The 10,887-nt window shown below is 43.0% G+C and overlaps 1 pseudogene; it reads right to left on the bottom strand.

The window, feature by feature from the left end:
• Window positions 1–228: 228 nt before the first annotated feature.
• The window catches only part of LOC142837138 (heterogeneous nuclear ribonucleoprotein C-like), a 47,235-nt pseudogene continuing 36,576 nt past the window's right edge, over window positions 229–10,887 (bottom strand).

Genomic DNA, 10,887 nt, shown 5'->3' with positions numbered 1-10,887 from the left:
AAAGCAAAACTTACAGAATAAGACTTAACAAAACTACTAAGGAGCATCAAAGGAAGTGAAAATGGAACTGGGCACAGGACAGTTATAAATGAATGAACACTGGAAGGATGGGGGGGGACAGTGAGAATGATCTGGAGATACCAGGGGGAGGGTCTGCTGTTACTTTGATCTCTTACAAGTACCCCAGTAAATGAATAATGGAACAAGAGTCTAAACTCCACTATGTGCTTAAGAGTCATCCTATGCATTGGCGCTGTCACTTTCTTCTTCCTTAGCCTCTTTTTCATCTTCCTTGATCAACTCCTGCTGGTCATCCCCCAATCTCCATTGTTGTCATCATCCAGCAGGTCACTGCCCTCAGAAGCATCCTCTGCACCTGCCTCAGACTCTACCTTCACGCCACTTCCATCTTTCTTCATAGAGGTGCTTCTCCGTTCCTCTTCACACAATTCAATCTTCATGTCTCTTGGGGACAAGAAGGACAAGGCAGCTTGTTTGTATTGTTCTTTTTCTTTTTTCCCCAGGTTTTTCAGCAGAGAATCCACTTTGGTTTTATCTGAGTCAGCTCCTTCTTAGCACCTTGGAGGTCATCACCTTTCAGCTTTCCAGACTTAGAAGAAGCTCCCCATTGTCCTCTCTCTGAATTGAATCCACTTTTGCCCCTTCATGAGGTGTTTACTGGCACATGCTGTCATTCGGAAGGCACCACAGCTTGAACAATAGGAGGAGGAGGAGGAACATGAGGTGACTACCTGTACAACATGTCATAACAAACTCATTGAAAGCCATAGTCCAAGTCAAGTGAAGAACAGGGTAGAGGGGATGGAGAAGGATGTACTGACTGTCTGGTACCGACTAGGACATCTCTGCTGCAGGTCATGTCACACTTGCTTTTCCTCAGTTTATGCTTTGTTCTGTAGTCAGTTTAGTATCTAAAGCCCGGGCAATAATCATTCTGCCATCCTCTCTGGCTACTGCAGCTCAGGCATTTCTTTCATTAACATACTAGACAAAGTCAAAACTCCTGTGCACAGAGTAACCCACAATTTTGCCACACTCTGAAAAGACTGCCACCACATCAGACTTCTTGAACATGGCTAGAGTGTTGAGATTACCAATGAATACATGGAAATTCATTAATCGAGGACCTGTCTTATTGGTAATGTTGATAGCCTTCTCCTTTTATGAAAAGGTTTCTCACAACGCTGAAAATAGACCTGTAGATTTAAAAATAAAATCTCACAAGAGGAAGTAGAGAGAGAAAAGACTGTCTCTCCTCCTGAAATCCTATGCCAAGATGCTCAAGTAGACAGACAAGTAGACAGCACACACTGTATGTTCTCCGTCTCTTCACAAAATGCCTTTTAAAGAACTGTTTAAATGAGTTTTTCCCTAGAATTATATTTTCAAGAATCTTTTGGGATTTTAGACCACAGGAGTTTTGATCTTTCAGGAATGTGAGATTGTAGCATTCAAGATAGCAGCCCCTAGGCTTAATAGCAGAAATCTAGGCTAAGCTTACAGCAAAGACGTGCAGTGAATCAGTGTGGCGCTAGGTGTAGGGACAGGTGAAGGGTATTGCTGGGGGGATATTTGATCACACTGTGAACCCTGAGTGTGCATTTGTGTTAATTAAATAAAATTAACCTTGGGTGAGGAGGCTGTATTAGCAAGTTGTTGACAGAAAGTAATCTTAGGGTCTCAGAGGGCTCTGGGAGAGAAAGAGAGGCACAGGAAGTGGTAGGGTGGTGTCTGGAATGACACAGCTTATTTGGGTTTGGCAAAGTAGAAGCATGGATCTTTCAGAGACGCCATCATAGAGGTTAGGTTACAACCTGGCCTCTCTGAGCTATCAGGTTTTTACCCCGGCCTTTGAATGTTGAGTCTTATTTATTAATAAAATGATAGAGATTTAATTGAAGCTACTTTTAGACAGCAACAGAGCCAGTGCCTGCAGGGAACAGAATTTCTGCCAGGTTGCGGCCTGAGTGGCCAGGCCACTGCTAGGGAAGCAGGTGGGCAACTGTAGAGTTGCAATTGCTGAATGAAATAGCAGTAGATTATAGCTCGTGCGCTGCCCAGATGTTAAAACAGCAGTGTAGCATTCAAGCATGCTGGAGATGAGGAAGAACTAGACTGCCACAGGCTCACAGACATACAGAGACACCCCTAGATTTGAACAAGAGCAGAGATCACCTCATGTTCTTCTGAATTCTGTGGGTCCCTCATTTGATCCCATGGTGATAGGGCTTGGCAGAACTGAAGACACAAAGGATTATGTGTCAGGATTTAAGCTCATTGTTGGGTACTGCACTTAAATTTTCTACTCACATGAAAGGAGAAACTGTGACTGTAGGCAAATGAGATAATTAGCCCGAGAAACTGGTCATCTGCTAGGCCAGTAGTTCTCAACCTATGGATCATGACCATCAGAAAATACGTATTTCCAATAGTTCTAAGAACTGAGACACTGCTTGGTAGCAACATTACAGTTATGAAGCAGCAATGAAAATAAATTTATGGTTGGGGGTTTCTAAGACCAGCAGAAATATGTGTTTTCTGATGGTCATGACCCACAGGTTGAGAACCACCATTCTATGCATACAAGGCCTTTCTTGTTCTAGTACTTCCTTCAGAAAAAAAAAAAGATTAATATAATCAAGGATGACATCATTTAATAGTAGGAAATTGAAACTTGAGTCACTGCATGGTGTGCGGCCAGCCGTTGCAATGTTGACCTAGTGATGAAGTTGCCGGGCTTCTGAGTTGCTCTGAGATAGATGATAACTCTTATTGGTCCAGCTCCAGACTAGCCCTGGAAGACTGCTTTGAGTAGGTGAAGCCTGAACAACAGCTTTCTCCCATGCTCCTTGGGGTGGTAGAAAGTGCTAGTCACTCACTGTTCATTTCCTTTCTGTAGGCTCCTTCGTTTGGGGAAACTGAAATGTCACGGAAGAGACCATGGCATTTCACTAGAAGCCCTGTGAATCGAAGGTTTGCGTGTTGATCTCAGTTTGGAACACAAAGTAAACACGTCTTTGGATACTAGAACTCTAAATTAGGTTGGTGAATCTAAACCATGTGATTCCCATTACAATCGACCAGCACCCTACTTAAGCATCACAATCGACCAGCACCCTACTTAAGCATTTATAACCAGGTGAGAGTAGGATGGATTCCAAAACTGTAACCCCCCCCCAGGAGATGCTGACACAACCATGGGCCTCAAGCAACACCCCAAACTACGAAACTTGGCTTACCAAAACTGTATCCACCATTTGACATTATTCATAGGACAGTTCAGGAAAACTCTAGGAAATTTCACCACAGACTTTCGTATTTAACAATTGTGAGGCATATTTTTCTTTTCTGGGAATTCAACCCATCAAATATGAGGAATATAACAACTTCGTATTAACGACTATCATAGCCAAACCAGTATTTCCCTCAAGATCCAAAAGGAAAGACTTGCAGTTAATAATACACGACACAACTCCCACCCTTGGCAAAGCAATATTTTAAAACTAAAATTATATTGTAATTAGCCTTTCAAAAAATGTGAACAATTCAATATAGGAGTCCATTAATAATCTAACTCTGCTGCAAAGCATGTTCCTCCCACACATGTAACTTAATTAAACTCGTCTTCTCATTCCAACCGTCAGACAGTCACGGCGAACAGGTGGCTCCCAGCTTGGAGATAATGGGAAGCTGGGTCTAGCTATGACTTCGCACACACAGATGAGATTATCTAAACATCTTCCCTGTTCTTTATTCTGGCAATTTCTACTTCAAGCACAGATTTGCCTTCTCTTTTAGAGGATTTAAAGTTCAAGTACTACCTAGGACGATTTTAATGAAGAGTAGATGTAAGCTTCTATAATTGCTGGGGCCATTCTTCATACAAAGATCATTCCAAAAATCATACTGTCTTATGAAGGTGAGAGGTTGGGAGAGTGCTAAGAAAATTACATGCTAGATAGTGCAGTTTCCAGAGCACTGATCGAGGATGGCAGTTAAAGGCAAAGATCTCTAAGAATTGTCTCTCCGTTCTCCAGTGCAATATAGATTATGCATCGTAAATTCAACACCCTGGAGGAGCAGAGGATGCCTGGAATGAGGACTCTGCTAGGGGAAAGGATGACAGGGATGTAGCTAACTGGAGGGAGATGCCTTGTGTGTGGTTGAGGGATGCGGCAACTTGCACTTGACTCTGCCAAGTCCTTCAGCAGGGCAGCTCGGAAGAAGCAATTTCCATTTTTAGTTAAAATTTAAGGTTACAATTACTATCTTTAAAAATTCCCTGCCGATTAAAAGCCTTAAGCTACACGTGAGTCAACCCAGATACACAGACCTAGAACTATCTCTGAAGATCACTGTGAATCAAGGTGCAAACCGGCTTTGCCTCCTAAGAAGTGAGATGTTTTAAGTTGTCAGTTATATATGCCTTTGGTATAAATCTGTAATCTAAAAGGAGACGCTGAAGAGGGGAAGGCTCCTTGTCACTAAGTGAAGGTGTAAGCCTCAGGGCTGACAGGAGAGGGGTCCATTGTCACTGAAAGACAAAAAGCCACGTTACATCAGAAAAGTCACTGGAGAGAAGGCAAGGCTGCGCAGCTCACCTGTCTTCTCATTGAGCAGGTTTGGCACTGTGTGCTGCAGGTGGCATTGGGTGATTTTGAAGACACAAGGTACCAGTGCCCTTGGGTTCTGATGTCATGACATGCCCCCGTGTTCTGAAAAAGCCCCTGAAACTCTGGGACCTTTTCCCTCATTTGAACAGAATGCTCAAGTTACTACCCCCTTGCCTTCAAAGGAAAGAATACCCATCATTAGGGTTATGAAACAGCAGTAGAACTAAAATGCATCCTCTGGGGGATCAGTCCACACTGTCTCCCAGAGCTCCCCACCATGACTAAACTCCCCTGACCTCCTTTTTGTCTCCCACTCCTGTCTGGTTTTAACTCCTCTCCTAGTACCTCCTTGGATCGGCTCTCAGGGAAATCCAAGCCAAACCTGTGTCTCAGGTTCTGCTTCAAAAAGGAGCTCAGGCTAAGTCAGACCTTACACCCCACTAGTTCACACGGTGCTGAGTGGCATTGAATTTGGAAGCCATTTTTGTTTGACATTTGTATGTAGTGCTGTGTTCTTTCCTTTACAGAATCATCACTTTAGAAGAACAACCACTCCAAGCTCAATGTGTAAGTGTGACGACACAATAAGGTAATGCACTCAAATGTGTTTCCTACCTTGTACAGCACCACATGCACGGTACTTTTATTGCTCTTATTGTGCTTAGCAACCAGCCATTTCCAGTGCTTCCAGCAGCAGAGGCGGGACTGGTGGTGGGAGGCGAACAAGCAAAATGCTTTTCTGCTCTGCCCACTAAGACTCAGAACAAAAGAACTGCCGGGCTGTAAATGGCAGCATTTCTTAGATGCCTTTGTGTTTATAACACCGCAACAAGGTCGATCAGTTCACTGAGGTGGTGCTGTGGAGGCCAGGACTTCACGACGTCCTTAATGTGCTTGGAAACTGAGTTATAGCCCCGAGACTGGTGGAAGGTGTGAGTGGCCTACAGAAGCCATGAAACCACAGCTTCCACTAGATTTCGTTTCTCTAAACGACAGCGACTAAGTCAAACAGTGATGTCTATGGTTCTTTATAGTAGAAACTAATGGGTCTTAGTACCTGATCGAGTGTCCATGTAAAGAGAAAAAAAATCATCATAGCACAATCGATGAAATGAGTAATATTTACAGATGAAATGATGACTAACTGGCAAAGAGGGACACATTCGTCCAAGCACATTCAATAGTTAAGTAAATAATTTTACTTCTTCTGGACTCTGTGTGTGTGTGTGTGTGTGTGTGTGTGTGTGTGTGTGTGTGTGTGTGTGTTTGAGAGAGAGAGGGAGGGAGAGAGAGAGAAAGAGAGAGCTTTAAAAAAGTTCTACATACGTATATCCTGTGACCCCTGGGCAGCTATGAGTATGACCCAACACAAATTGTTTATTGCACAAACTTATTTTTCAATTTAAAAGAATACATTATGCTGTTCTCAATATGAACTGTGTCATATGAAAAGATTGGATGCACCTGATAGGCAACAAATATGTGTTATGTATTGATTGATTGATTTGCTCGTTGTGGGTGAGTTTTTGTGGCTGCTTTGTTTTGTTTTCTCCTTTGCTAAACCACTTCTGAGAATTTTCTCTCCTAGAATTTCAGACTGATTCTCTTTTCTCCATATTTTGCAATATACTTTTATTTTTCATGTGTGTGAGCATTCTTTTCAGGAGGAGAGCTCCCAGGACATTTCAGCAATACATAAGTCTTTTTCCCTCTCTCCACTACTTTCCCCTTGTCCGTAAGAAAGGAATGCTTTTGAGGTATTTAAACATGAATACCCCTTTAAGAGACAGCCAGCCCTGTACCCAGGTTCACAACCACAGCACTATTGAGATCCTGGGACGAGTGCTTCTGTGTTTGTGTTTGTGTGTGTGTGTGTGTATGTGAGACTTTCTTGTGCCACATGGTTTAGCCATATGGTTGGCCTTTACCCACTAGCTGCCAGTTAAGAACCCCAATAATAATTTTTAAAAGGTCTGTTTGTGTTTGTGTGTGTGTGCAACACACCCTCCTTGAGAACCACTGAACTATGGATGAAACACAAGGTGTCAAAGTTACGTGTGAACTTGATATGACTGTTATCTTTTCCAGGTTCTATGGTTTCTAATAGTAGGAACTCTTATCTGCAAAACATCATGTGAAAATAATAATAAAAATATAATATCAGTTAAATACCAACTACATCCCAGGCCTTATTCTATATAGTGGTAAGTAAATTCATTGACTCCTTAGGACTAACCTCTGTGATCGGTGCTATAGTTGTCCTGATTTTATAGCAGAAATAACTGAGACAGAGGGTTTCGTCATTCCCCCAAGGCCACGCATCTGGTGAGTGATGGCACTAGAATATCAATCCAGGTCTTTTAGTCTCCCTTTTTGCCTCCACTACTTCTTTAAAATTGAGTACACAAAAGCACTTTATAAATACTAACACAGGACAGTCAACAACTTTCCAATTCATGGACAGGCGTGCTCACTGTGGCCAAGTCCTCTAAGCATTTCACCAAACACCTTGTTCATTGTAGTATTTTCCGTCTGTCCTGTGAACATTTCATCTTTTCAGGTTTATATAGCCCACATTCTTTTAGGCCTGGCTCAAATGCCAGCAGCTCCCAGGAGATGAGTCCTCCTAGAAAGGCCTTCATTCTTTTCATTGTCCTCGCAGCAAGTGACATGGATGTGACTTGTTCCTTCACTGGCACGCTCGTGGGGAGAGCACAGTGATAATCCCTCCAGGGTACAACACAAAGTGCGGCCAGTGTACACAAAGAATGTCTAAGCCACTGAGCAAGTTGAGTTGATTACCACATTGAAGAGTAACAATTTCATCTGATGTTGGGGTGTGGAAACAGTTATGCAATAGAGATCATTGGATCCTTTTGATTCCCCCAAAGAAGCCCAGATACAACAAACTCACAGCTTCCTTCTGGGTTCTTAACCACAGACCCAATGTTCATAACTACAGAGCTAAATCAAACAAAGCCACCTGCATAAAATAGTGACAGAATTCTTGCTGGATAAGCAACAGCGAAGAAGTCCTATGTGTTTTAATATTCCTTATGAAGTGAGTGGTCCCTTCAAAGTGGAGACCATTTCTTGCCTTTTCATCTTCCTTTTAACTACTCCCAGCAGCAGCTTGACTATTTGTCCTAGATGTTGAAAAATATCTCATGGGTCAGATTCTACCAGCTGTCCAGGCACGAGATCAGGAAAGAAGGGACTAACTGACACAGGCCTGATTACTGTGCTTATGGAAGCTTTTTGTAGCTGTCATTACTTTGCTCCTGTATTCTACCGTGTCAGTTTCTTAGACAGACTGAGCAGGGCTGCCAAAGGCATTCTTCTTTGTCAAATGTTTCACTTATTATTGAGTTTATACCCAGGGAAACATTTATCTTTTTGGAAGCAATGCCGCCATGCTTGCTCCCATGCCAAGTTCAGTCCCAGGGATGTTTAAGGAGCTCTTGTCAAAGCAGAAAGGATGGATGTTGAGGGAATGTGAGCAATTAGCTTGAAGATGTGTGATCAGTGTGTCAGCAGAGTAAATTGCCACAAGGATGGGAGCCAGCGGCCATCACAGCTGGGGATTACCAGACTTTGATAGCTTGACATTCATCCCCATGTTTTTCTTACCCACACCTCTGGCTGACCTTTATTCCAAATTCTGTCTTCAAAAGAGGTAATTCCACAGCATTCTTTACTAATGAGAAGCAATATTAGTGTCTGATTTATCATTGATATAAAGAGAATTTTCTCACAATCTCGATGCATTAGAATCTATGTTTCTATCATCATGGCATGCATTATAATCAGAGATGCTGTGGTTAAAATGGCATTGCCTCATGGACTTTCTCCTCCTTTCTATCTACTTTTATAGTAATCATGGGATCAGGACATTCCCCAGAGAAGCAACAGTATCTATCTATTGCAATATCAATTACTAAGTGCTATGTGGGACCAGAGTTTATGATACAAGGGGAGACAGGCTGTAATTTATGTATTTGATGCAAGAGGAAGAAAAGGCCCATCTTTGATGAATGTTCCATGTTTAAGCATGCAACAACAACAACAACAATAAAACCCTTTCTCTCACCTGTGAGACGAGCAGGCATGACACAGATACATTCAAGGAAGACAGATAACCAGCCTTTCAGTGTTGATTGCCTCGGCAGGCCACTTAGTCTAGGGTTAGTAGCCCGCCTGGCAGGTCAGTTATTCCAGGGTCACGGAGAGGCACTACCTGGAAGATAATGGGCTAAGAAAGAGGAAGAAGGCTATGCAAAGTTTGTCAAAGCCTCCGTTTATTAGGGACGAGATACAACCTTTTATAGGGTAAGGAGTTGGGGGGATGGGGCACAGGGTTCTGGGCTCTTGCCGCGTGGTTCACGTTGGTCACATGGTCCTCGTTGGTCACGTAGGCAGGAGGTTATCTTCGGTCAAGTCACAGTAGGTCTGGAAGTTGACACACCTAGTTCTCTAGATAGTTTAGAATGCGGGGTGGGTTCCGCTAACAGATAGCTCTCATTAACAGCCAATTTGGGTGTGGGGTAGGCTCTGTCAATAGAACCATTCTTAACACAATTAGGGGTGTGGGGTTCTCTGCAGACTCCCCAGGGTGATGGTTCCTGTAATGATTTTAGGAGGAAATTGGCTCCTGACAGATCCCCCTTTCTTTTATAAAGACAGGCAGCTATTAAGTGAAGGGCATCAGGTCAGAGTCCAACCAAGGTGTCAGATCTAAAAGAGAAGGGACTGGGACAAGGAAAGACCCTCCTCTCGAATGGTGAAGCAATTTACCTCTCCTGGGAACAGAGGGGTGCCTTATGATTCTTAGGTCTAGTGGGGACCAGGTCTTTATCCCCCTTACCCGTCTTAGGATTCCCAGTATCCTGTCTTAGGTTGGGGGATTTCCTGCCACAAGTCACCCATCCTTGGAGCTCCTCAAATGAAAGGTATCTAGCGAGATTTAAAGTAAACAGATCACAGGTCACCCTGTCTTAGGCCATGTGGAGGGCACTCCTCGTGCCTGGCACCATGCCATGTTGAGCCGGTTTCTACAACCTCTGTATGGTGTGCTGTTCAGGCGAGGATCCACACTAACTCCCGTCATTGGGCCCCTGTGTCTATCACTAATGAAAAGACTGTGAGTAGCTCCTCAAACAAGATATAATGATATAATTTTGGGCACCAATAACTCCATCTTCCAGACAAGAAGAAAGGGCATTTTCCAAACCCAGTATTCACCTTTTTATCTGGCCTTAGGTATCCTCCTTCCTATATGCCTACTCCACAATAAGATTATGAGTGCTGCCTGCCAATAATTAGGGCAGTGTAAAAGGGATCTAAATCTAAAATTTTTAACATATGCATTAAACCCAAACATTTTACAGCGTGTGTCAGACTTTTCCCAACATCTATAAGCAGTTATAAGTATCAGGTCAATTGCAGTAAGGGCACAATGACATACATTGTTGTTATCAAAAACCACCAGTTCCAGTCTCTGAACAACAGTGACAGGAACCCTAATCTTTCCCCTTCTTAAGTGAAGAGAGGTTAATATTTTCATTAAAATGAGTTTTGTGTCCCAAAGATTAACTGTCTGATGTTTAGTCCGCATCTTAGTTTCAAAGCAAACCAGAATTCAAACTGCAGAAGGAGCTCAGCATTAGTGCTTCAGGACAGGTAGGATTTCTGAGTGAGGTGAGCTGGATTCAGCTATCAGAAGCACATCCTAGCACTTATCTCAGGCGGGCCTCCCTGGACTCTCTAGGGGCAGAATTGACACCCTGCAGAGTAGGGTAGCAGCTTGTGTTATCAGGCACTCCTCTCCTTGGGGGCAGGAAAGGCCGGACCAAGGACCTCTCCCCAGTCTCCTCTGGAACTCCTCTGTGGGATGTCCGCAGCCTCGACTGCATCAGATCCAGCTTTTATTTTCTTTCTGTGAAAAAAGCATAAACATATCCTCGACCCCAAATATAAATAGGTCGGGTTTTTTCATAATGCATTGCAAGGGCTTTTCCACCTTGCCTTAGCAAAGGTCAGCTTGGTGTTATCATGCCAGATCCATTTGCATCAAGATCTGCTTGCAACTTTTATGAGTTGCTTTCAAGGAGCCTTGTTACACTCCACAATTTTTTTTTTATTAGCCATATATGCAGCTCTTCCATTGGAAAAGCCATTTGTAAAATTTAGCATAAAATCCTTTAAGGGATTTTTTTTTTTTGCTATAACATTAGCAAAATACAGTTGTGTGAAT

The sequence above is a fragment of the Microtus pennsylvanicus genome, chromosome 17, assembly GCF_037038515.1.
Source record: "Microtus pennsylvanicus isolate mMicPen1 chromosome 17, mMicPen1.hap1, whole genome shotgun sequence".
NCBI lineage: Eukaryota > Metazoa > Chordata > Mammalia > Rodentia > Cricetidae > Microtus > Microtus pennsylvanicus.
Note: the sequence above shows the minus strand (reverse complement) of the source record. Positions and strands in the feature narration are given on the sequence as shown.